A 27,957-nucleotide genomic window follows, 5' to 3' on the forward strand; every position below is an offset into this window, starting at 1 on the left:
CAAATTCTCATTTGACGGCCTGTCACATTCACACAGTTAAACATTCATACCTGGAAGCTGCCCAGTACAACCACAGCCTGATCTGCTAGCCACTGAGCAGCTTCGTTGAGAGCATCAAGGGCTGTCGGTCTGGGGATTGAACCGACGACCTCCCGGTCACAAGTTCGCTTCTGAACCTCTAGGTCACCCCTGTCCAATAATTGAAAGAGAGTCAAAAGTACAAGCTTATGGACATGAAACCGTAAGTAAGGCAAATCATTCAGACTCCCAAGGTACATTTAGGTAAAAAGCACCCAATCACTGAGCTTAAAATTATGTGCCACTAAAAATGAGCAGAAGCTTAATGTTACATTTTATGGCATGGTATTAATGTCATTAACACCTTAAATTGATTTACGTTCAGATTCTGGATCCATGTTTGATTTGAATTCTGCAACTATGGTTTTTTTAGAGCTGAAGTGAATCGGAAAGTGATTAGAAGTATTTTTTTGAAGCGAAAATGGCAATCATTATCTGATTCTGATTCTGATTCGTAAACTGAATATCTTTGCATTTGGGCTGTTGGACAAAAGTCATTTGAATATGGCACCTTCGGCAGGAGTATTTTTTAACTTTTTTCAGAAATTTTACTGACAAAACAAGACATTTGTTAATTGAGAAAATACTTAGTAAAAATATTGGTAATGGTTTTAGTTGCGTGCAACAACAAAGCGTTTTAAATTGAATACAGCTCTGACTTGCATCTCTGACTGCCTTCTTCTCTGTGGCAGCGGCCGCTGAGGCACATGGGTATTGCAGTATTTAGAGCCGCCATTTAAAATGGATGAAAAAAACCTTATCCCTTAAAACATGTGTCAGACTCAAGGCCCGCAGGCGGAACGGGCCCGCATATCAATTTAGGATCCCAATCATTTTTGGCCCGTTTAGTTGTGCGCCAAACCAAAAAGGCAAGAAACTGTTATTACAACTGTAATTACATGACACTCAAAGCAGAATTTGACTGATTTGCCGACTTTGAGACTCAGAAATTCCCACACAACCAGAGAGTTTTCATATTCAGGCTGTGAGTTGCCTGCTTTTAAAAATGTTATCATTGTTTTGCTTGATTTGCTAAATTCTAAGATGACTAAAGGGCCTTTTTTTGCTGTTTTTTGGGGGGCTTTATGTCGACCAAACTGAAAGTGAGAAGACTATATGAGACATGTAAAAGATATTTGACTTTTTAAATAAAAGCATGTAAATGCATGTCTCTGCCCTTGATGAGATTCTCATTTTCCAGTGTGGCCCTTAGGGATATTGAGCTGGACACCCCTGCCTTAGAAACAAAGTTTGATAATGAAAACATGGCTATAACAGAAACCTATGCTATTGTTACGTTCAGAGTTTCTGTGTTGAGGAACATGGAGAAAACTTCCACCCCAGCAGATCCCCTCCCACTTCTCAACACTATTGAGGTTGATACTCAGGCAGGCCTACTCATACTGAAGCAGCCAGCTCACTTGTACCACTACACGGGCCATTCTTCAGGGTGTGGTCTCTCATGCTGTACATATTGTTCTCACCACATCGTCCTCATCTTTCAGTATTACATGATGATCGTTAAGGATAGATACAATTCTTCCATGTTTGATTCATCTGGGAGGAATTTATGGCTACACCCCACCCTTCTCCATGCTCTGACACACACACACACACACACACACACACACACACACACACACACACACACACACACTCACACACACACCTCTTGTCTTGTTATAAAGAACTTCTGCTGCTGGCTTTAAATGACCCAGGTTTTGTTTCTGGCAGCACATTTTTACCAAGAGGGCATCAAATTTATCTAAATGTGGCACAGCGGGGGAGAGGTGGATACACGGTATAGGAAAACAGGGGATTCATTTCTCCCCTCTGTACGTGCTGGGTTGTGTTTCAGCTGCTGGCAGCACACACTGCAGAGGTGAAGTCACCGGGCAGCGCAGAGTGAGGAAACACAGAGCACGCCAAACACACAGGCAGAGGAATGCAGTGCATGCTTATGCTGTACATCTATACACACACTGCTAGGGCTGGGTATCGTTCCAAAATATTTGATACCGGTACCGTAACCCAATACCGTGACTTCAATACCAGTTCCTAAACAATATTTTTTTCGATACCAATTTTATTAAACAAAAATAAATTACAGCATTTCCCGTTACGGCACAAATTTTTTCATTTATTTTTCAGCTCCTGCTGCGTGTGCCCCGTGTGTAACGTAGAGTTTTTCCTGCGTGCCTCTACAACGTGTAACATTAGACAGCCAATCACAAACATTATTAGATCTTGGTAGAAGCATGCTGCATGCTTATTGGCTCACCGACGCTGATGAGATTTACTTCCAAGGTATTGAAATTGGGTATTGAGTGACGGGTCATTTTTCAATACTCAATACTTTAGAGGCAATTCGGTCGGTGCCTGAAAAGTATTGAATTCGGTACCCAGCCCTACACACTGCACATCTATAAAAACACGTGCATTCACTGATTTTGGATTCCTAATACACACATCCCACATACAGCATTAGAAACAACCCTGCATCAATATCAAACTTTCACAATTCCATAATTGACTACATTGGTATATTATAATGATTGCTAAAATTGCACTTATCTGTATTTGTATATGAACACTAGGTCAATTGACTATAAGTGTCACTAGTAGTGACAAATCTACATAAATATGACTAACTAGGCAGTTCCCTCCAGCTTTACTGAGCTTTATAGTCTCTTTGTTTTGATTTGACACACAACTTTACTGTTTTAGTTCAGTCTCACACATAGAAATAAAATGGATAGAAAGGCCATTTGCCATGGTCATTTGATTGGTACACAATAACTGTTACGTTGATTTGAATGGAAATGGCCTTTCTATCCATTTTATTTACTGTATATGGTCTCCCAGCTCTTGTCAGCTTCTTTTCCAACAGCAGCAAGCAGTTGTTTTCAGTAAAAAAGAAAAAAAACACACTGTACGCTATCTGCTCTAACTAACCACTAACAGCAGACAGACACAGTTAAAGCCGTTTCTCACTAATGCGGTCCGGGAATGCAGAAAGTCCACATGCGAATTCTCTGCGTGACAACTATGCACTAACCCTAACCCTGTGGGTCTACTAAAGCCATGCACGTCCGAGACGCAACACTTTGCCTCACCTGCAGATAGTGTGCCCTGGCAGTATCCATATGTGCACCATGGTCTTGTTGCTCAATATTTATGAAGAGAACTGACCTGTTACTGTTACCTAAAGCAACGTTCAGCGCAGCTCCACATGGTGTAATTATATAGCCTAAAGTGAAAAAAATGTAATGTCCGCAACACTGCTTTAAACTCCCATTATGACATTACATGTTTTTCACTTTAGTATTTTTCATTTGTCCTGCACCTGCCAGAAGGTGGGATGTGCACACAATTACTTTTATAAAAGTAATTTTATAGCCTATCATTTATATTATGTATAAAACTTCTGCTGTCTGGCTGATCCTGATTTCAAACTTTGCTCCAGGTGTGTCTGTTAAAACACAGACACAAATGACTTCTCTCTTTTCTGGAGGAAGGTCTGGCTAGTCCACACAGCTTTCCGGGATGGCAGAAAAAAGTGCTGTGGTTTATTGGCATTACTTTAAACCAATCAGCTAAGCACCAGACGGAGCAACGGTGGCTCTGCAAAATAGCCTCGGGAAGGAACTTGTTTTGGTGGAACATGTGTACGTTCAAAGGTTGTTTTAGTCGTGCAACAGAAAACTCAGATTGGACAGATAGTCTAGCTAGCTGTCTGGATTTACCCTGCAGAGATCTGAGGAGCAGGTAACCATAGTCCTCAGAAATCCACCAGAGTTTAAAATGCCAACACAAAGAAAGCCCAAAGCAACGGATATCTGGCCTAAATGAGTGAAATCAGTCGGCAACGGAGCAATCCCAGAAGTTGAACGTCGTGGATATAGATTACCTTTTACATGACATATATGGTGAATCATTCTCCGTGAGACTGTGGTTAGCGGAAACGGCCATAGCAGATTACACAATGGAAATTAAAAACCAGTGCAATGTAAATCAGATAGATGGAGGCCAAAGCTGTTTGATGAAGGTTGGGCTCGTTAAATGAGGAAACCTGATAGTGTTTTCATGCACCGCCTTCACACTGTGGTTTTTACTTACTCACAGACTGTGCTGTCATTCTCTCACAGTTCAAAGGAGTCAAAGATTACAGTGTCAACACTCAACTGAATAAAAGTTAACAATTAACTGAATAAAAAACAAATTCTGAAACCGCAAGTGTCAAAATGTGCAATCAAATTCTTATTTGCCTGTCCAAGTATTGGATGGTTAGGCAATAAGCAATAGTTGTATTAACAAATCAATCAATTTTCAAATAATGCATATCTTTTTGCCGAAATCAAGGCAGCAGAAGCTGAGATATCCTTACTTTTAGTGCCTCTTATTAGTCATTTTCTTCATTAAACCCTCATTTTAAAGTACACTTTGAATTTAAAAATCGAGCCCTACACTCCCAACTGAGCATTTTCGGCTCCATTAACCTTACTGCCCAAAAAATGGAATGCTGCTTTTCACGATATTCTATTGCGAAGTTAGATCAATGAATCATTAAAGTTATTTGTAGGGTTATTTTTGTGAAGCCTATTCAGTATTTGGAGCATCTTCGCTGTCGTGTAACAACCCAGTCTCACGGCAGTTCGTGAAATGGTCACGTTATTTAATCTATTGATTCGTGTTCACAGGGATGTTTTTCTCTTTTGTTTCGTGGTGGCCAGCAGGAAAATGTAAAGTAATGTATTTCAATGAGAAGCATATTTCATGATCACAGCACGAATATGGTAGAGAGTAGTATGAAAAGCCGAAAATCCGCGTAGGGAGGTTTGTCGGAGTGGTGGATGGGCCAAACAATACAGGACTTTCACCCGGGAGACCGGGGATCGCGTCCCGCGTGTGGTATTGTTTTCCTAATCACAACCGTCCCGTTACTGTTGCACGTCCCCAGCGGCCGCCTCCCGGCATGTGAGGGGTCCTTTGCCCGTTGTCTTCCTAATCACAACCGTCCCGTTATTGTCGCATGTCTCCTGGTGTGTGAGGTGTCCTTTCCCCATTTTGTTTTTCCTAAACCCATCCTCCGCCATCCCGTTATTGTCGCGCGTCCCCCGCGTCCGTCTCCCGGCGTGTGAGGCGTCCTTTCCCCGTTGTTTTTTTCCTAAACCCAACCTCTGAATAGATGGTTCCCATTTCGTGCTGGCCACCACGAAAAAAACAAGATAAACGTGTTGTTGTACACAAATCAATAGATTAAAAATAACGTGACAATTACACAAACTGCCGTGAGACCGTGTTGCGTATAAAGGCACCAGAGAAGAGAGAAATGTGAGTAAATAAGTTGTAAAATGTCAAACTACTAGAGATATATTGAACGCCAATAATAAACCAAAGTGAGATCAGACTGTCAAAACTCTCTGCAGAGAATCACATAACATACAAGAGGACTCTACTATGACACAGCTGATACACTATCAAAACTATCAGATCTAAGAAAAGCAACTCAAGAGGGCAACACAAACTGGTAACTCAAACTTACATATCAATTACGTATAAATGGACTTGCGCCAAAAGAGTGTGTGGAAATTAGGCAGAATTCTCAAGTGACGGCTCCCAAATTCCCACTCACAACCGCCGAGAGACAGCTATTGAAAGTAAGGAAAGGAAAGCGAGTGTACTTGGCACGTTTCAGCGCGAGAGACTCCTCTCCTTCATCATCAGTCATCATCCACATCCCTTGATGGATACCAGCAACATTGCTTTTGAGTCTCAGGTCGACCTGAATTAGCGCGGAGAAGGGTTAGGAGTGGAGGAAAGGGATCTATCAAAGACTTTTCAGGACTTGCCCTCAGTTCCCTTTTTCTTCCTCCTCAGATCACTTTCTTACTGAGAGGGCCTTAAAGTGAGTGAACGCTGCGGGCACTAATTAAGCCGACGAAGATGGCGTAGGCCTCGACACCGGCAGAAAGCCAGGGATGAAAGCTTCATTAATGAATCACAATGCCGTGACAACACTGATAATTACCTCCATGGGCAAGGAGATAAAAGATGAGGTCTAAGTAGAAATATGGGCGGTTTACTTAGCTGAAAAGGTTTGTGCTCAGTGAACTTTCTTGCCCTGTGTGTGTGTGTGTGTGTGTGTGTGTGTGTGTGTGTGTGTGTGTGTATTCTCAGTTACAGCCCTGGGGTCAAACAAGCATTGTATAATATATAATAAGTCACTCATGATTACCTTTCGTTAGATTGAAATCCTAACTTTTGAAAAAATCGGTTTATTAGAATTTCATTTCATAATTTCATCTCTGTTCATTTTAGTGGTGTTGAAATTAATCAAATAATCGATGCATCGAATCGTGGACATGGACGATGCTGCATCGATAATTGGCCGGGCCATAATCAAATATTTCTGTTTACAATTTAATGTAGGCCTAACAACCTTTCTGTTTACATATTGTGGTATGTTTTGCACATTCAGGAAGTGCCATGTGCTCAGTGCTGTAGTTTTATGTATCCAATTTATTTAGTATTAGAGCACTGCAGAATGTTTTGTTTTTGAAGCCTGAAAAGCTATGAATTAAATATCCTATATGGCTTTAATAGAAAAATGTATTTGACGCATCGTGATGCATCGAGATATTGAATCGAAGACATGATAATCGCAATCGAATCGAATCGGGAGATCAGTGAAGATTCACACCTCCAGTTCATTTAATACGGAGGTAGGTTCCTGATGTGTTTAGCCTCAGTTTGTGCCTCACATGTATTAAAGTCACAGATCTAAGCGTTGCTTTTTTTTTTAACTAGCAGCATGACTCTATGGATGGCAATGCTAAGTGCCGGACAGAGCCACGGTGCCTCTGCAAAATAGTCTCGGGAAGGAACTTGTTTTGGTGTCGTGTGTACGTTCAAAAGTTGTTTTAGGCCTGCAACAGAAAACTCAGATTGGACAGATAGTCTAGCTAGCTGTCTGGATTTACCCTGCAGAGATCTGAGGAGCAGTTAACCATAGTCCTCAGAAATCCACCAGAGTTTAAAATAGACAACACAAAGAAAGCGGAAGGTAACGGACATCCGGCCGAAAATGAGGGACATCCGGCGGAACGATCCCGGAAATCAAACGTCGTTGATATAGAATACAAAGCATGCATAAAGGCCTACCAAAAGCTACACATAAATAGAGCAATCTTAAGCAATATAGTCAAACTTTTAGTTTAATCAAAGCATTTGTACTGGGGGAAAAAGGGTGAAGTACTGCTTGGTCAGTAGGTGTTACTTCCAATCATATCTGTCCTCTCACTGCATGTTCATCCTGACTTCAAAGACACTTTTACTGTCACAGAGCAGTTTTCCCACCACATTCCGGCCAGTACAGCATGGCACATACAGCTGAGAAATAGCTGAGGTTATGAAATCAGGCCGGGTTGGGTAGACATAACATGCAGGCCTGTTTACATTCCTGCTGTGCAGGCAGGATGTTCTGGTGTCTCGGGGCCAATCTCACTATCTATTCAGGGAGCGCAAGCAACAGAAACCTCCACCCGGCAGGGGGAACAGCACAGGATATGCCAAATACAGCCTGCATCGCTTGGTTATTCAGCTGCTGCAAACAATAGGATCCTGGTTCAGGGATTTGATTCATAAAGAGAGAGTTGGGGGATATTTCGGGCATTGTTCAGAGGTAGGGATTTCTGAATGCGGGGGTTAAGATTTCCTCCACACTATGTCTATTGTTGGGGTGGGCCTGGTAAACAACTTAGCATGAAGTTATTTTTGCCCTGCTTACTGTAAGTTCCACAGATCATGACATGCCAAGCTGACAGTTGGCCTTCAGACACTATGCGGGTATCATTGGCCAATCATTGGGCCAAAGGCTGCACCATCATCGCTCAGCTGTGGCTGATGCTAGGTTTGGGGTGTGTCCCGTACGGTTGGCACAAGTTATTATTATCAGTTTTAAGCATTAGAACATACACATTGTAATTCACATTGAACAGTAACTGGCAACAAGTGAACACATATTGGGATGCATGGTTTAATAAATCCACCGCTGTATATAAAATATACATGAACCGCTGTCAGGTCCGTGCACGCACACGTGCACCACACACACACACACACAAACACGCACACACGCACACACACACACACACACACACACACAGTGTATGTCTAGAAACAGATACGACAGTGTACAGTGTGTTGTTACAGTATGTCTATTCTTAGAAGGAAGGTAGGCTTAGCCTTTGGTAAATATGACTTTCATTTTGAAATCTGGCTCACAATGATGGATGCTGCCTACACGTTATTGATCAAACAAAGGAATTCAGAAAACCTATTTAAGATTTCACTTTCTTCTCTAAATGATGAAAACAAAAAGTGTAAAGTAAAAGACGTTCAGCCTCTTGGACTCACTTTCAGACAATAAGTCTTGGGCTTTGTTGTCTTTCCTCTGGAATGAGTGCATACATGAGACTTTTGGAGACAGCCTCCAAGAGATGAAAACAAGTCCATCAAATATGGACACAGCAAACTTTGATGACTAACCTCGCTCCCCATCATCTTTTCTCCACCTCTCTTTCCATCTGCCGTGCTTCATCCAACCTCAAGCATCTCTCTCTCACTGTTGCTCACTCACATACGTATTTATATCGTGCTATTTCTGCATGTTTCACAGTTTCTTGTTTACTCATGTCACACTGTCTGAAGGTTGGCAGTATTGTGGATGTGACTGGCACAATGTTTCAAATGAAAAAAAAAATTCTATATCAAAAATATGGGTTTCTTTCAACCAAATTGTACCAAAAATACACGAAACCGGCTGTGATTATCCATCAACATACGTTTCTCTGATCTTAACTATTAGTCAAAAATACCTCAAAAATTAGGTATAATTTCATATGAATGAGGTTTATTGACAATGAATTCCCCAAAAAATGGAATGAAGTTGGCTAAGAAGATGTAACAGAACAGAATCCTACTTTCTACTGCTTTATAAACAGACAAAACAGACGGAGGACAACAGGTGCATGGTCGACGAGAAGACAACACACGGGTTAAAACATCCTATAATGGCCTGATCAACAAATTGGAAGGTCCCGGGGCAATTATAAAAAGAAATTGCTAAAAGTGCAGAGCATGGCCTGGATAGGTCTATAACACGGGATTTGGAAATGGTTGTTAAAGACTGTCACTAGAAGGCTAATGGCCTAGAGCTTATTTGAAATGACCCATGTTGGTATGAGAGCTGTGGGCTTTGGTTATGCTGGAGTGGATGTGAAGGAGGGGGGAAATGTTGACCCCCCCCACCCCTGTCCATAATTCCTGATGACTGGCCTCGGCTCTGTTGTCGGATCGGTGAACAACGGGCTGCCGGTGATTGACCAGCTTCTCTCCCTAATTTGTCAACCGGCTGGCAGTTCAACCAATGATAGTATACTTGTCCACTGCCAAGCATCATTTCCCCGCTTTCAATTCATTGTCTATGCAAGCAGCCGCGCAATGCATTCTGGTAGCGTTGCAGCAACTTTTAAAGAGGGGCGTTGAGACGCCCGCTCCTCATTTGCATAAAGTTGAATCCAGGCTACTTTATGGGAACGAGGAGCGGGCAGCTTGACTCGCCACCTCTCAAAAACTATGGAAATCTGACCGTTGTCAATCTGAAAATGAAAAACAGATTCAGCAACTACATAGCCTACAACTCGCATAAAACGTTTTCAGAAACACATTTCGGTGAACTTTTGTCGTAAAATAAGAGAACATTTTCCAAACGATGTTGGTCTGTTTTGAAATCCGGGAACAGAGAGCCCCATGTGAAGCGTTCGTCCAGTCAGCTGCAGCCATCGTGGTTGTAGGAGGGAGTATCCTGTTATCTTTGCTTGAAGAGAAACTGATAACTGCTAGCAGCGAGCCCGCTAGTGTGCAATGCTGGGAAGCGGGGCGATCCCTGCCGTGAAAAAATGCCACAGCATACACAAACCAAGAGTGTTCTTACTGTCTGTTTTATTATAATGATGTTTAGAAAAAAATATTTTCTGATGTGAAAATATATTTCCCGACTAGTTAACCATCTCGCGAACCATAAGATTTATCTTGTGACCCCTTTGGGGATCCCGACCCACAGATTGACGTGCACTGGTTAAAGGCAGTTTTAGCATGGCTTCACATACTCTTTGCTTTCTTTAGTTTTTCCATCATAATCATGAGCCGCTTTAAGCCCAAAATGTCTTCCTAAACATCAGCTGCAGTGTAAAGATGGCTGCCAGTTACACAGGAGAGACCGCACCTCTCAGTTAAACAATGTCTGTGAGTAGTGCTGCTTGCGGTGACACAACTTACAGGCAGCCCTTCGCCTGCGAGCTCGCTGATCTGAAAATCAGTTGCTTTTCTTTGTCCTGAAACGCCTCTCACACAAATTGCTTCCCTCTGTGCACATGTATCCGGCCACAGGACACAAATAACTAGATGCAGCTCCCGGTAATGACATATAGTGGACAAAACAGGCTAGAATTATGGAGGGAGGAATAAAATCACTACTTTCATCTCGCCTGCTGGGGCTGTCATGCTCTTAAAAAGCCTCAGGTTGGGAATTCACAATTGCAGCCTGTAGGGGGAGGGAAAATACAAGCGCACAAGAACATACATGAACATGCACATTAGGCCTCGGATGCCCCGGGGGCATTCACGGGGGGTTGCTTTTTCAAAGACTGCAATTTGGAGTGTTTTCAGTCTCAAGGCCTTACCCTATTTCATGTTGCTAATATTGGGTGACTAAAGGTCAGCAAATGAAGTGGAATGTTAAGTGAGACGCTGAATACAGACTTGCTCCTCAAACCATCTGTCCTTGCTTTGATTTGATTATTGGTTATATGTGCAGCTCCTAGCACAGCGGGAGGCCAATGCTTTCAGCCACAGAATCAGGTGATGAATCATTTCAAACGGTCAGTAATTAGGTGGAATCAATATTAAATTATTAAATGATACACATCAGTGGAACTCCACTCCACTCCACTATAGCAGGGGTCTTCAACGTTTTCTAAGACAAGGACCTCTTAACAGAGAGACGGATCAGGGACCCCCTACTACATATATTGTAGAACATTAAGTCATTAAGTTGCATATTAAACCGGGCCTACAATAATGTTTGGGTGGCCTAAAGCCTTTATACATACCTTTTTAGTGCATAGAATACTACGTTATTAAAATACTAATTATTGGCATGGTTTTATAAATCATGTTTTAATTATGTTAAAACCACGGGCCAGTAAGCAAATCATCAATGTTTTTTTTTTGTTTTTTTTTTCACAAATAGGCTGATTTATATTTGCTAATAATATGTTGGATTTGTGTTAAGACATTTACATTTTTGAAAAAACTTTCAAAGAATTAACACTAATTTGGTGACCACCCCTGCAGTAACTCTGAGGACCCCCTGTTGAAGATATCTGCACTAGAGAGAGGACAGGATAGAGAACTTTATTAATACAGAGAAATAACGGGAAATTATACCATTACAGCAGTTTAGAGCAAAAAACTATACAACTCTAGCTTTATATGAATATATGAAGAGAGATTGAAAAAATGACGTTTACCGACTCTTGTAGAGGAGACATGATTGAGGTTTATAAGTTTGCCATGGCAATATATGATGCACAGGAATTTCCCCAGTGTGCGATTAATAAAGTCTATCTTATCTTATCTTATGCAACTGTTGAGCCTGTCATTCATTTTTGGAACAATAGGTACGATTTAAGAGGGAATTCTTTAGAGCTATACCCCAGAAAACATTTCTTCACACTTTGTGCAGTAAAAGCATGGAATGAGCTTCCAGAAGAAGTTATGCGTTCCCCTTCAGTTAACTCTTTCAAGAATGAATACATTTTGTTTGTTAAAAGATGTCATGTACACTTATTTATGTCATTTATTTATGAAATGTACATTATGAAATGACATTTTTTGAGCTCAAATTTGTTTATCACAGTCATTTCTTTTTGTTGTATTCAGTGTTTTGAGCCTGGATTAGAGGATTTTATATCCTGTACCAGAAATGTTCAATAAATTAAACAATAACTTCTACATACTGTACATACATGTGCAAATTTGACATGCAAATGCAAGTATACTGTAGTAAAGTTGTAGTGCAGTTTTGAATCAGACAATGGAAAGATGAATGAGTCCAGGGTGAGAGTGTTTGTCTTAGTAGGGAAGCATGAGGCTTCACCTCCTGACCCCCCGTCCTGACACAGAGGGGACTTTTTGTATAGCAGCTGGCAGGAAGAACCTCCTGTAGCGGTCTTTGTCACAGCGGAGCTTACTGGAAGTGCTCCCCTGTTCGACCAGGGGGCTGTAAAGAGCATGTGAGGCATTTTCCATGATGCACAACCGTTTGAGCAGCATCCTCTTCTCCACCGCCACCTCTAATGGCCCCAAGATGGTTCCCAGACAACGCGTTCTCATTCCCAACTCGAAAAAATACTGACGCTTGGCTCAGTAGTTGTCAGCGTCTGTATGGAACGCGCCCGGCAGAGCAGCAGCTCGACCGAGACGCTGTAAGATGACGTAGTGATAAGAGTGACAACGCTGGCGAGTAGTATGAAAGACCCGCATAAGGAGGTTGGTTGGGGTGGTGGATGAGTCAATTCAATTCAATTTTATTTATAGTATCAAATCATAACACGAGTTATCTCGAGACACTTTACAGATAGAGTAGGTCTAGACCACACTCTATACTTTATAAAGTCAAACAACACAGGACTTTTACCCATAAGACTGGGATTCATGTCCCGCTCTTGTCCCGCATGTCACTGAAACGTACATTTTGTAACCACACCCACGATCTTTTCCTAAACCTAACTGTCCCGTTCTTGTGCCGCCAAAGGGATAGACGTGAGTCCCGAGAGCGTCAAAAAGTGACGCCAAGAGTCCCGACCCAGAGCGCCAAAAAGTGACGCCAAGAGCCAAGAGTCCAGACCAAGCGTGTCTAAATATGACGCTTAAGAAGGCTTTTTGTGTCAATATCAAACGCCAAAGGCACCTGACCAAGCGTCGCTTTTTGACGCGATGGGAGTGAGAATGTGTTGCAACCTCCGAGAACAGAGTCGGCTTTTGTTTTGGTCGCCGGCTCTGATGCCACTGCCCCAGGACATTGCTGCAAAGAAGACTGTACTTGCAACAACAGACTGGTAACTGGCAACATCTTGTTGCACGCATTAAGACCTGAGTTTTTCCTCAGGAATTAGAGTCTGCTCTGTCCTTACCTGTAAACAGCCTCAGTGTCACATTTCCAGTAGGCTTGTGACGATTAACAATCAGATTGTATATCGACGATTGAAGGAATGATGGGCGATTGGATTGTCCTACACCATTATTAAAGCAATTTTAACTAACTCAATATCAGAACTAAGATGTTATGAAAAATAATATCTAGAATCTGCGCCTGACTGTTCGTTTAGAGAGGGTTCTGGTGGAGTGACAATTCCGCACGCTAAGCCCTGTGAAGTGATTTTTTAAATCTTTTAACGTTAAAGGACAATTCCGGCGCAAAGCGAACCTAGGGGTTAATAACGGATGTGTACCCACTCGATCGCTCTCTGGGACATGTTTTCATGTTCAGCTTGTTTCAAGCTCCAAACACATTCGATTAGCATGAAAACATGAGAACGATCTGTTACTAACCCCTAGGTTGTGCGCCAGAATTGTCCTTTAATTACGAACCAGTTTGCCTCATCTTTTCCATTGACCTGACATCTTCTTAGTTAGTTTGTTTACTGTCCCTGTGGGGAAATTAGATTGCAGAAGAAATCACAAGGCATTTTTAACCACAAAAGACCAGAAAACAAAACAACAATGTCACCCTGTGGTCACGTTCAGGAGTAGTTGGTTCCCTCTGCACCACTCAGCAAAGCTGGCCACCAGGTCCCTGTACTCCCACTCCTGTCCAACTTTGATACATCCAACTACTGCTACACTTGCATACAACGTATGAATAGAGTTCCTGATCTCCTTTTCTTCTTGCTACAGTCATACGTCTGTGTAACCCAAACTGTGCTGTTTATGTTTAATTGAGAGTGGGAGAAACCAGAAAATTGAGGTAGGGTTTTAAAGAGAGTCTGGCTGCAATTAGGTTGTCCAGGTGTGGATTTTTACACTCCTCATTTTCTGAAAAAGATGAGGGGGAGCGTGCATGGCCCCAAAACCATGATGACGTTCCTGCAGGAACAGAGGCCTTCTGTGTCTCAGCTGCATCTGGAGGCAAGGCGAAACAAGGGCCTCAGCTCGGGCCTCCGGCCAGGGCAGGTAATACAGAGTTCAACAGGAAATGGAGTTCAGGAATGGATGTGGAAGGGCCTATTTGCTACGTCTGTGGAGGTGTCCCTCTGTTTGGTCTTGTGTAAAACCAGATAATTTATGTTTGTGCAGACAGTAAAGTGACTGTGGCTTTGTTTGAACGGTGAGAGAGCACTGCATTTATCTGTTGTCTTTTCTTTCGAAAAAAGATGGATTGCTATCGCCATGTGAGTTTTTGGGGATTTCCATTTTTAACTTTTCTAGGTGAAGGTGGGTGCACTATGAGCTAAAAGTCGCTAAAAAAAACTACAGACATGAATGCCAGTCCCTTTCAGATAACCTCAGAAATGCATCCTGGTCAGGCTAAAAACATCCTGCTATTCTTTGTTCCCTATACCAACAGCAGCACTATACAGTATAATGTGCTACTTTCACCTCATTCGTACAGGTCATCATATTTCACATGCCATCATTAATGAAGTCCAGATGGCTGGATTACCAACAGGGTAGTCTCGCATTGCCAGACCTATCTCCACAGTGCTGTTGATTAAGGTCTATACCACAAATATATTCTGGGATAGGCAAAAAAACAAACACTTGTTTGCATTTCTTTAACCCTTGTGTTGTTTTTGGGTCAAATTTGACCCGTTGTCTAAATGTCTATATCAGAAATATGGGTTTCTTTTAACTACCTAATTTGGATTACCCAAAAAATAACACAGATGATTCCATACAACGTGTTTCGCAAGTACAACAAAAGTCGGCATAAAGGTTGCATCTCTACCCTACTTCTCTACTAAAAAAACCTGAAATGTTTTGAAACAGTATCCTGACTGAACGTTGACCCTTCTGTGATTGTCCTTCCTTTAATATTAGTCTAAATAATTCATAATTTCTGCTTCTTTAACTCAAGAATTAGGTATAATTTCCTATAAATTAGGTTTTATATTGACCATGAATTCCAAAAATAAGTAATAAGTGTAAAACTAGTTATGAGTTGGTGTTGGTGGTGTTTATACATGGTAGTGAAAAGCAGCGTTAGACATCAAAAAAGAAAAGAGACAAAAAACATTGAATAAAAGCACCAAAAGTGTCGAAAAAATGAGACAAAAATGTCAAAAAAGGTGTTGATTTTCACCGGGAGGACAACACAAGGGTTAAACCAATCACAATCGTCTTGGTCGGCGCTAAACTCCGGACGCAGCGAGGGTGGTGGAACATTTGCACTCCCCAAAAGAAAATGCCATATACAATATTAAATGAAGTGAACTGCTGACACAATACAGTAACGTGAGCTATTTAAATTAGCTGATACATGGTTAAACATCATCTGCTCTTACCAGTGTATCGCCACCTGTACTTCATCCACAGCAATCCCACCAATCGGTCCCAAAACATCCCAGTTAGAGAGGAAATGACCTAAACATATTCTTTGTAAATCTTTACTTATCTTTATCATTCCCCGAAAGAACCAAGCAGGCCTGCCTTGTTGCACCATCCAAATGCTCTTCAAAACTTGCCATTTTCAGCGAGTAGCTTGCTAGTTCGAAGTTTGTTGTTGTTTCCAGAAGCGAACGGACAACCAAGGTGGGTCCTCAAGTACTGTTATCATGGTGCATATGCATTTGTATTTATTCAAAGTTACCCGAACTGACTGCCATACAGAAAAGAAACTGCTGCTATTTCCCAGCATGGGACTACCCACTGTTTTCTAGGTCTTTGGGCAAATAAAGCCACTATCTGTATGCTACGTGTGCTGGACTTAATAGGAACCTGGAGGCCCATTCACAATGCACAGAGGAAGGAAGTTGGGGGGTAGGGTTGATCGGAGGGGGCCAATCAGAAATTTTATACCCTGGGACCCACTAACAGGTTTACCTGACCGTATATCCAAGATATAAAGCAATCACCCTGTTATTCTCTATGTCAAACATGTGCTTCCTATAAAGTCTTTAGCTTAGTGGTGAGGACCTGTATGCTGAAATAATACTCCCCTGCAATGGATTTATTAACTTGTACATCAACATATCAGCTTCACTGAGTTCATCAAGGCTACATGAAAAGAGCACCTCATGTATACTTTATCTCATCTTCCAGTCTAAACAGTAAGGTGCAATGTTGGTATATAGAGAGTACAAAGGGGCCAGCGGCCTTAGAGGGCCCATATTTTCATCAGAGAGCAGATCCATCACATCCGAGTGTGATACCATTGTGTTGTTCACATGTGACAGGATCAAACCAGATCTACACATAAATGCACTGTGCCACAGAAGAGGTTTGGGCCTTTTGATTGGACCCTCTCTCACAATTTCTTTAGTTTACATTGACGTTTAAATCATTATCGCAATCTAATAGAATGCAATTTTCAAATCGCAAAAGTGACTTTTTTTTTATTTTTTAATGCTACACAATATTACTAGTCTCGCATTATCAGACCTATATCCACAGTGCTGTGGAGTAAGGTCTGGCTCCTCTACACATACATCACAGGAAAAGAGGAAAAAAAAGGGGTTGTATTTCTTTTAAAGGTGCAGTAGGTAAGACTTATAAAACTAACTTTCTGTCATATTTGCTGAAACTGACCCTGTGTTCAAGTAGAACTACGTGAAGCAGGTAATAAAAAAAAAATCCGGCTCCTTTGGCTCCACCTACAGCCTGTAGTGTGATTTACAAAAATCCACAGCTCCCTGTTCAGATGCACCAATCAGGGCCTGGGGGGGTGTCTAACTGCGTGTCAATCACTGCTCATGCACATGCATTCATTCTCTCTTGTGGGGGGAGGGGCTTAGGAGACCGTTTTGGCCTTTAGCAGAAAGGGGGGGAGGGACTGAGAAGTTGTCGATTTTCAAATTTTTTGGTTAAGTCCTGGATCTTCTCAATCCTACCTACAGCACCTTTAACCAATCACAATCATCTCTGGCAGGAAAATAGTCAGTAATAACACAGGATTATAAAGGCCCTGTGATCCAGCAGCTATGCTGAGTGTGCATCGCTCCCCTGTGGTGCAGCAGCATAGAGCGGTCAGGTTGTGCAAAAAGCTCTTCTCTCCCGAAGTATCTTCCCAGGCAACTGGGATTTGTAGTCAGCAATCCTCTGACATCACCTTGAGAAAAAAAAGAAGAGGCCGCTCCCAGGCATCCCTGTACTGCGTTACATGCAGTGGTGGAAGAGTGAAAGTACTAATACCACACTGTAAAAATGCACTGTTACAAGTAAAAGTCCTGCATTGAAGATGTGACTTAAGTAAAAGTATGTAAGTATCATCAGGAAAATGTACTTAAAGTATTAAAAGTAAAAGTACTCAGAAAAATCCTCACATTTTAGAAACTGGAAACGATCCGAACAGTTCTGTCAAATGTTTAATTATCTAGTTATTACAGCTATACTTGTAGGCCTGTATATTGCTGGGTAGTTCAATTTATTATAAAACATTGTAGTTTGTAAACGACGTGTTTTGGGTGTAAAAATCATGATTTGTAAAGTAACTAGTAACTAAAGCTGTTCGATTAAAGTAGTGGAGAAAAGAGTACAATATTTCTCTCTGAAATGTAGTGAAGTAGAAGTAGAAAGTGGCATGAAAAGAAAAGACAAGTACAAGTACCTCAGTACAGTACTAAACTACCACTACTGCGTTGTAGAGCTGAAGATCGGTCTTAATTTCTATAATTTTACACGGGCTCAGGCCGGGCTCGGGCTTGCGCTCCGGGTTGTGTGGTAAATGAGCGGTCAGGTGATGCGTTTCGATTAGTGCGAAAATGGATGCTGAGGAGGTGAAAGGGAGGCTGGCCTCTGGAGGACTTATTTCATTTCTTTGTTCCAACTTCCAAGTGGCCTATAGCCTACGTTAGTAATGAATAAATTATGTTAAAAAATGTATAAACGACTCCTTCTAGGCAAAAGAGCTGTGTGCGTGCGTACATTTGAATAATGTCGTGACGTATCTCGGCCTGTCTGACTGACATCTCTTCTTGGATGTCCACACACCATCTGAAACTCAACCTCAACAAGACTGAGCTCCTTTTCCTTCCAGGGAAGGGCTCTCCTACCCAAGACCTGACTATAACAATTGACAACTCTGTGGTAGTCCCCACCAAGACTGCTAGAAACCTGGGTGTAACACTTGACGACCAACTCTCCTTCACTGCTAACATTGCTGCAACTACCCGATCGTGTAGATACATGCTGCATAACATCAGAAGGATACGTCCCCTTCTAACGCAGAAGGCGGCTCAGGTTCTGGTTCAGGCTCTAGTCATCTCACGTCTAGACTAATGCAACTCCCTCCTGATTGGCCTGCCTGTATGTGCCATCCGACCCCTGCAGCTCATTCAGAACGCAGCAGCTCAGCTTGTCTTCAACCTCCCAAAGTTCTCTCACACTACACCTCTCCTCCGCTCTCTTCACTGGTTACCAATTGTGGCCCGCATCCGCTTCAAGACACTAGTACTTACGTACAGGGCCACGAACGGATCAGCACCCGCTTACATCCAGAACATGGTCAAACCATATACCCCAACCCGCCCACTTCGTTCTGCATCAGCCAAACTGCTTGCTGCCCCCTCACAGCGAGGGAGAACTAATCACTCAACGAAATCCCGACTGTTCACTGTCCTGGCTCCTAAATGGTGGAATGAGCTCCCCGTCGATATCAGGACGGCCGAAAGCCTACACATCTTCCGCCGAAGGCTAAAAACACATCTCTTCCGACTACACCTCGGATAAAAAAAAATAAATAAATAAATAAATATTATATTAAATAAATGTCTCTTTGTAGCTTTGCCTATTTAAAGCTAATGTACTTGCACTTACTACTTGTTGTCTGGAGTTTGAACCTTCACAATTGAAAGCACTTAATTGTAAGTCGCTTTGGATAAAAGCGTCAGCTAAATGACATGTAATGTAATGTAATGTAATGTCGGGCTGTAAACGGGTTCGGGCTTTTAAAAAGCTGTCAATCAAAATGTTCTTGTCGGACTCGGGCCCTGTTGGGCCGAACTTTTCTGAAGGCCAGATTACAGCTCTACTGCGTTGCATGATAATTTCATGAGAAAGGCTGGGGAGACCGGTCCCTGCAATGCTTCATCCTCTCTACCCAGAGCTCCGTACCTCCAGAGACAACATCAAGCTTTACACTATGAACTAGTTAAATCTGAACTCTAATGACCCTGCAAACGTCTTGACACAATCTGTGTCTCAGCCGGACCGATGCGACTCCGTGTTTGATGTTCCAACAGGGGAAAAAAAGTGAGAAGTCAGCTGAGCATTGTTGTTCTTGTTGTCCAGATGGGGATGTCATTGATGAAGAGAGGTGTGGGGCGAAACTGTCACAGCATGCAGCGTCAGTTAGCAGTGGTGTGTGTGTGTGTGTGTGTGTGTGTGTGTGTGTGTGTGTGGAGTGGAGGCGGTTGTTGGTGGCTGTGAAGAGTTCCCAGTGGAATTGATTATCACCATTTTAGCTTATGAGAGGGGGGCTGGGCAGGAAGCAGGGGTGGAGGTGGTGGTGGTGGTGGTGGTGTGATGCTGTGGCTGTGAACAGCAGGCTAATTAATAACACACTGGCCTGTGGGAATATTCTGCCTAAATGCCAGTCAGGTCCCTGTGAGGCGACACACTTAACAACTCTAGTTCAGCACACACAGAGACACACGCATGCTGTAAAACTGCTATCGAAGGAGGTAAACACATTTCTTCAATGTAATTTTGTATATATTATTTACCGTGCGTTCTTTTTTGAATTCGTAAAACATGACCTACTGTGAAACTGATACATTTCAAGAGGAAGTTCTTATAGCTGTATAACATTGGTTCTTACAGAAATCTAAAAAACGCAAGTGGGGGGCACGTCTGGGCAGCTCACCTGATTGAGCATGCGCCCCATGTGTGAAAAGCATCAGTCCTTGCTGCAGCGGCCGCAGGTTCGGGATTCTGACCTGCAGCGCTTAGCTGCATGCAATTCCCCCTCTCCCTCCCACTTTCCTGTCTTCAGCTGTCCTATGTAATAACCTAAAATGCCCAAAAAATAATCTTAAAAAAAAAAATTAAAAAACGCAAGTGCTCCGTCAGCGCAAAAAAAAAAAAAAGTATACTGACTCTGTTATATGAATCATCGACTAGTTGGTACAGCTGTTTTCTTAGCTGTATGTTAAGCGAAGTAATGTGTACAGAAAATTGCTGAGAAACTGTAGTCTAGTTTGTCTTTTACGTATAGTAAAGTAATATTTTTTTCTTTTCAGGTATTATAAATAAATAATTTAACTAAGGAAATGATGGAATAGTAACTTCATCAATTGATTGATAGGCAAATGTTTTTGGATTTTGACAATGTTTTCAGTTATAGGGTTGTATGGTTGCATATTGAGAAACGGTAGCTTGAAAACACTTTGACAAGGGTTATTTTTGTATTTAAAGATATAAAAAGGTATGTACATTTCAGAAAGGGTAGGACCCGAAAAGCACTTAGCTTCCTCCTACTCCCTTTCGGACATGAGTATTTATTTAAGAGTATTTATTTATTTGCTTGTTCTTGCTTTTTCTTTTTCTTTTTTTTCACAGTGAAATACTTGTCGTCTTGTATTTTATGTTTTTTGTTTATTTTTTTGTATGCTGTTCGAAATAAACTATTTATTATCATTATCATAAACTGTGTTGGGCAGCAACACATCAAATTACAGTAATGGGATTGCTTTTCAGTAACGAAGTAAGGGATTACAATATGACATTATAGTTACTAATCCCACAAAGACTCTACTTTATGCAACTATCTTTATGCGAATATATTAAAGCAGATGTGACAAAATGACTAAATTAATCTAGCACCAGTAACTGATATATCGTGGCATTGCATTCATGTTGTTACCTTCAAGTGCGGTCGGAAACGTCAAGATCTATAAAAGATCTGACGGAAAACTATAACGTAACTGACGTAACAACAGGACGGACCACCACACGCGGCCACAACGGGGAAATTAAATGCCACACGCTGGCGACAAAAACGTTACTGACCGCCACACGGGGACACGATCCCCGGACGCAGGGACACGATCCGCAGTCTCTGTGGCACGCAACAACGGGGACATGAAACGCCTCAACGACGGGACGGTTGAGGTTAGGAAAAGAAGAACTGGGAAAGGAACCATAACACGCAGGACACACCGACAACAACGGGACGGTTGTGGTTAGGAAGAGAATAACGCGGAAAGGAACTGCAACACGCCGGACGCAATCCCCGGTCTCCGGGGTGAAAGTCCTGTATTGTTTGACCCATCCACCACCCCGAACAACCTCCCTACGCAGATTTTCTGCTTTTCATACTACTCCCTACCGTTGTAACGAAATATGCTTCCCATTTAAATACATGAAATTAAAATTTGTAATCACCACACGAAAAAAACGACATAATCGTGTCCTGTTCACAAATCAATAGATTCAATAACGTAAACATTTCACGAACTGCCATGAGACTGGGCTGGCATGCAGCATGCTTCTACCAAGATCTAATGATGCTGTTGATTGGCTGTCTAACGTTACACCTTGTAGGAAGAACTCTATGTTACACACAGAGACGGGGCTCATGTAGGAGGAGCTAAACAATAAATTAAAAGATTAGAAGATGTGATATGTTGTAATTTTATAAAATTGGTATTGAAAAAAGTATTGTTTAGAAACCGGTGTCATAGTCACGGTATTGGTATTGATACCGGTTTTGATTTAATATGTTTGTTTGGCAGGGGTTTCAGTCTGAGAGTTCATGTAAAGTAGCGCCAAAATAAGTTTCGGAAGGAGGAGGTGGGGCTGCATTTGGCAAGGGACCCCATGAACTAAGCTTTTTAAATCTCTTTCTTTTAATACTGTACATGCATGTTGGCAATATCATTTTGTGTGTAAAAGTGCAGAAATAATTAGGCAGTCCATCCCACCAGGGCTTGACATTAACTTTTTTGCTCACCAGCCACTGTGGCTAGTGGTTTTCCAAAGCTACTAGCCAGAGTAGAAGATTAGCACATTACAGGCACGCTGCATTAAGCAGCCGGCATGCGCCCTGGTGAAGGGAAGCGGAGCACACAGACCAAATGTTTTTGACAAGTAAATTGTCCTCCTGCACACTCTCTCTGTACATCTTCCACAAACCTATACCTTAAACAGTCTATGACCTATACAGATGCAACCGTTGCCTCCGCTTGCCTTTGATGATATTTTACGAGATCGCCGCTGCTTGCTGCTCTGGTGTGCCCATACGGGCCACCGTACTCCGGCCATGGGCTGCACACTGGGTCACAGCTGTGCTCCTGTTTCGGATGGTGGCACAGTATTCCAGCCACCAGTGTGACAATTTGAAGGCATGCCCCCCGCCAAAGTGGCTAGTGAGAGGGACTGTGTTACACGCCACTGCCGAAATCTACCTGCATTTGGCGGGTTGGCGGGTGCCCTGGATTAGAGCTGAAGATCTTTGCCCGAACCCGACAGGTTCGGTCTTAATTTCTATCAGTTTACACGGGCTCTGGCCAGGCTGGTGCTTGCGCTACGGGTTGCGCAGTAAATGAGCGGTCAGGTGAAAATGAATGCTGATGTGAAACCATGGATGTATTAAGAGTTCAGGAAACGGGGACTGGCCTCTGGCAAAGTCTGAGGTGTAAAAAAAAAAAAATAGGGGCAAAAGAGCTGTGTGCGTGCGCACATTTGAATAATGTCGGGCTGTAAACGGGTTCAGGCTTTTAAAAAGCTGTCAATCTAAATGTATTTGTCGGGCTCGGGCCGAATTCTGTGAGATTACAGCTCTACCTTGGATACCACCACCAATGACACAACCTTGTTTATCACTGTGTTACTTTAGGATACCTGGAATGCTGCTCTCATTTACTTGATACATAAACTACCATTATTTGAAATGACATAGCCTAATCTTGACAGTATTTTGGCAACTTTGCTTAACACTAAATAGTTTGCACTTAGACCCTGATAACCTGCACAGAAAGCTGTTAGTAATAATAATAAAGCCATTGGCTGCCAAGGAGTTTTTACCCTTTTAGTCAGTATTTTTAGGTAAAACCAGAAACAGACATAACACTGTTTTTTGTTATAGTTTTTTTACAATATGCCATCTTTTCACTTTAAAGCGTTAAAAAAAAAAATCCTGGCAGCTCCACTTTATGCTCAAATTGAAATTGCACATAAAAATAAATAGATGGTAATGTACCTAATGTACCTAAATAGCTCTGCTAACATGTTTTTTTAGTATCTATTGTTTTGCTGCATACTTATAAACCACTAATGATAAAATGGTTTGAAATTGTCTAGTAAGTTCCTAGTATGGACTCTGCTAATAACTCATCCTCTCAGTTAGGCAAGCATAATTTATGTTAAGTGCTATGGGAAGCAAACAATTCAGATGTCAGTGTAGGAAAACCTCAGATCCTGCTCATGCTGTGAGGGGATTTTGGGGAGGATGTTGCCACTTAATCACTGTATGGAATTATGTATGAGGGCTGCTTTGTGGGTTCTTCATGGTATCAGAGCTACAATGCATGTCAGCTGCTTCGCTGTCGATGCTGCCAGTGTTCCAAGATATTTAAAAGAGCCCGTGTACATTTGGTTTCGATGAAATGAGTCATTTGCAATATGCAAAACTAATTATAACTATAATTCTGAGATGAGTGTTGATTGCCACATCACACTTTTCTCTCCTCCGCCCACAGCGAGGCCTACAACAAGCTGTCCTGTGGTATCAGAAGTCCCCCGTCTGTGGGTGGCTGTTTGCGTGTAGATGCTAGCTTCTATTGGTAGCCCACATGTCTGCAGGGTCCTCATAAGTAGCCTCACCTCCTCTAGTGCCAGGGCTCCTTAGCATTAGCAGACAGACGAGTGTTTGTTCAATACACACTGATGTCATTTGAATTCTACTCCACTCCTCGCAGAGAGGCCGCCTGCTGTGGCTCAGCACAGCAGACTGAAGTTAATGGCTCTGTGTGTGTGTGTGTCTGTGTTAGAGCAAAATCAAATATCACGATATATTTGACCAAATACATCGATGTTGATATTGCCGCAATATTGTAGGGGTTGACTTTTGGTGCTGTCACAAAAAATGTACACAAAGTGATTTTAGATAAATAATCGATAACGTGGCCGGGTTGGTACAGTGGTAGAGCAGGCGCACATATACTGAGAGGTTTATGCTTCAACGCAGAGGTCCAGGGTTCGAATCCGACCTGTGACGATTTCCTGCACGTCTTCCCCCTCTCTCTCCCCTTTCTCACCTAGCTGTCCTGTCATAATTAAAGGTGGAAAAGCCCCAAAAAATAATCAATAAAGTGGATATAAGGCTGCTAAACAGCTAGAACGGTCGGGTAAATTCAGAAAATGACATCACTTTTACTGCAAAACCATGAAAAAAACCAACACTTAAGTCATATCACGATATTACAAGATCCAAAATTTAAGACGATATCTATTCTCATGTATCGATGCTGATATAATATCAATATATATTGCCCAGCCCTAGTGTGTGTGTGTGTGTGTGTCATGGTAAATGACAGTATCCGTATCGGAGTGTGGTGGTGTGTCTTTAGCAGCACGTGTGAAAGCCGCTATAAGGAACTTTCAGTTTGTGTTGATTCTAGCGGCCGCTTTGGACAAAAGCGGTAGTGTTTTTACCACACCTGCTGTCATGAAGCGTCTCGCATTTTAAGGGTCATTTTTTAACTAAATAGACATATTACATACCTGTCCAGGAGGAAAAGAGCCAATTCAGGGTTGGCTTTGAATCATTTACAATCCCGTAATTGTCTCCATCTGTTGAAAGCCCGACCGAGGTTGACTCTGGTTTTCGCCTATCACTCTCCCTTTTAGCTTTGAGTTCTTTGATCGTCCTGCCCCAGTATCAGCCATAACTACAACACATCACTTCTACAATGAATTGAAAATGACAATGAGGCCTATATAAAGAAATCTCCTGCTACCTTTTACCTGGCTGGATACAGGCTTTTCCGGTGTTACGCCGAAATCTGTGACCCATCACAATTTGTTAGTGTAGCGCCGTCTACCTGCCACAAATCATTTTTGTGACTGCGTGGGAAAAATCAGACCCGGGCAAAGGCATTAATATAACTATATAAAAAATAGCGTTCTTTTCACTGTAAGTCTCGTTTGCTGTTACTGGTCATGTATGATCATCAGATAGAAAATTAAACAGTTTCAGAAACTTTTCAAAATTCCTCGCAGCTACTTTAATGCACAGGCGAAACAAACAAGTGTCATCATGTGCGTTTTAGTGTGTATGCTTTGAGCTTTTACATGTCAACCGTGCATCTGTGTGTATGTATTTGTAGTACATTTCCTGTCTCTTGTGTGTCTACGAGTGTGTCCTAATGCATACGGTCTGCTGCTCAGTCCACATCAGACGGTGGGAAATTAAATGAAAGGGAAGGCAGAGGCAGCTAAATGGCAGAGCTCCGCAGAGAGAAGTCCAGAATGGATTCGCCACAGATTCTGACCATATGCTGCTTCGGCCTCTGCCTGGTTAAGACTGTGGAGGCCATACACAATCCCCACATGGCTCCTAGCACGCCATGTCACTGCTGCCTTTCCCAATACCAGCGTAATGCGTATGTTTGTGTGTGAGGGGGCGTCTTTTTGGAAGTAGGATTTGAAGCTTTTTATTTGTTTTGATTTTCATTTTGATGATCTAACATTTACTTTTTTCTGCATGACTTTGTAAAGCTGTGTACTACACACAGCCAGACAGCATAGAGTAAACAAGAAAGAAAAAAAGTAGTGAAGTAAAGCATGTCAATGGAGTTTGTGTGATTTTCGAGTTTTCATAACGGTTCCCAGTCCCTCCAGGATTTCGTGGCTTTTGTTTTTTTAGATTGTTGCGGCCCAAAATGCCTGAATTTGCGGCAGCTTTTGTAAAAAAAAAAAAGGCGATAAAAGTGGAGATGTCTTTTGTATTTTTGTTGCAATGAAGTTACGAGAGACGGTGACATTTTTTTTTTGTTGGTATATTTCTTTAAAAATAAAAGGGAAACTTGTTTCGGGGAGAATAAAACTACTCTGGGGTGAGTTTTCCTAGTAACCTTACCAAAAAGGCTCAGGATGCTGCAAATATTGTTATAATATGAAAATGGCTGGTGGACTTCAGACAAAAAATAATAATTTATTGAATGAATCAAATTTGAACATATCTGTCAGTGGCTTGTTGATTTTTACATTGTTAATTCATTTCCTATCCTGGCCTGGGACACACATTCATATGGTTTGATAAAGTAGCCTACTTATTGGACTTTAACTTATCATTGCACTTACAATAACGAACGTAGCTGTCCTCAATTTAGGTCATCGTATACGTCTCATCTCCAGTTTTTCCTGCATCCACCATGTGTGTTTGTGCGTATACTGTGTGCTGTGTGAACAGCACCCTACAAGTGCACCGGTATTTGTGAAGGAATAGTGATGGTTCATATGGTAGTTGTTGCACAGCTCTACACAGAAATGCTGGGGCTATAGGTGAGGTCTTGCGGTTTTAAGTGGAAAAAAATGACATAAAAGACTACCCTCCAAATCTATCTTCACCTTTCATGGGAAAAGTCTTCTTTTGCCAACAGTGTACTGTAGTATTCATCATCCAGACTGGCTATGCCAAACACTGAAGGACTGAAGGGAGGTGAAGGTTCTTTATTTCCATTTGATCGCTCTCAAGTTGGATCTCCACCACAGAAGGTCTTTGATATTCTGCAAAAGGATGTCTCAGAGGAAGCCTTTTATGATAAGCCAAGCTAGTTCGACCCTGAGAGCGATGCATGTAAGTCGCTGCTAAGCCAGCCAGCATGTTCATTTTCACGTCTCTTTTTCCAACTAGGCTGGGGTTTTCCTTTTGTCTCTCTGTGCTCGAGTCTGTTTGCCGGAGAGACCAGTGAGTACACTTTGTTCTCCGTGTAAAATATGGCTCTGTGTTAGGAAATATTCCTACAGGCCAAGAAATCCCAAAAGTTTTCAGCTTGGCAAGCAGAAGCATTTGCATTACATGTAATGTGTGGGAAGGCTTTTTATGTACAGGGCATTCTCGTGGAAGGTTCCACGTTAAATATGGGGAGATAAGGGTCAGTGTGGTAGAAAATAGAAATAGTTGTAACGGGGGGGATTCATGGAATTTTTCAGGTATCATGAAATTAAAATTGGGTGAAAAAAAACATACACTCAACCAAAGACAAAAAGAGAACAAAAAGTTTTTTTAAAACTGCTATGGTCCCCAATATCTATTTTCTCATCTTTTGTTTTCGTAGTTGTGGTGTTCCGTGTAGATTCATCATCTGCTTCACGTTTAGCGGGTGTGCCCCCCAGTTTGGGAACCACTGGATATTTAAAGTGGAAAGCGTTGCTCATAGTAAAAAACCCACAGATAATTATCATCCGTGGTTGTCAACGTATTTGTGTGGCTCCACCCGGGTCGGTGCAGCTGACTTTAACATGTAACGGGATGGATTTGGACATTTTTTCGTGTGCCTATCTAACATTGTGTGTGGATTTTCTGTATAGATCGGAGATTCTCAGTGACCTGGCTGCAAACCGCTAGACTACTGGTAGACTCTGTGCAGTGTT

The 27,957-nt window shown here is 42.0% G+C and overlaps 1 long non-coding RNA gene across 1 annotated transcript; it reads left to right on the forward strand.

The window, feature by feature from the left end:
* Positions 1-27,029, forward strand: LOC116057964. Its single transcript, XR_004106919.2, has 4 exons — positions 1-104; positions 8,475-8,476; positions 19,764-19,774; positions 27,019-27,029. It is a non-coding gene; the product is annotated as an uncharacterized LOC116057964 (long non-coding RNA).
* Positions 27,030-27,957: the final 928 nt, after the last annotated feature.

The sequence above is a fragment of the Sander lucioperca genome, chromosome 12 (assembly GCF_008315115.2).
Source record: "Sander lucioperca isolate FBNREF2018 chromosome 12, SLUC_FBN_1.2, whole genome shotgun sequence".
Lineage (NCBI taxonomy): Eukaryota > Metazoa > Chordata > Actinopteri > Perciformes > Percidae > Sander > Sander lucioperca.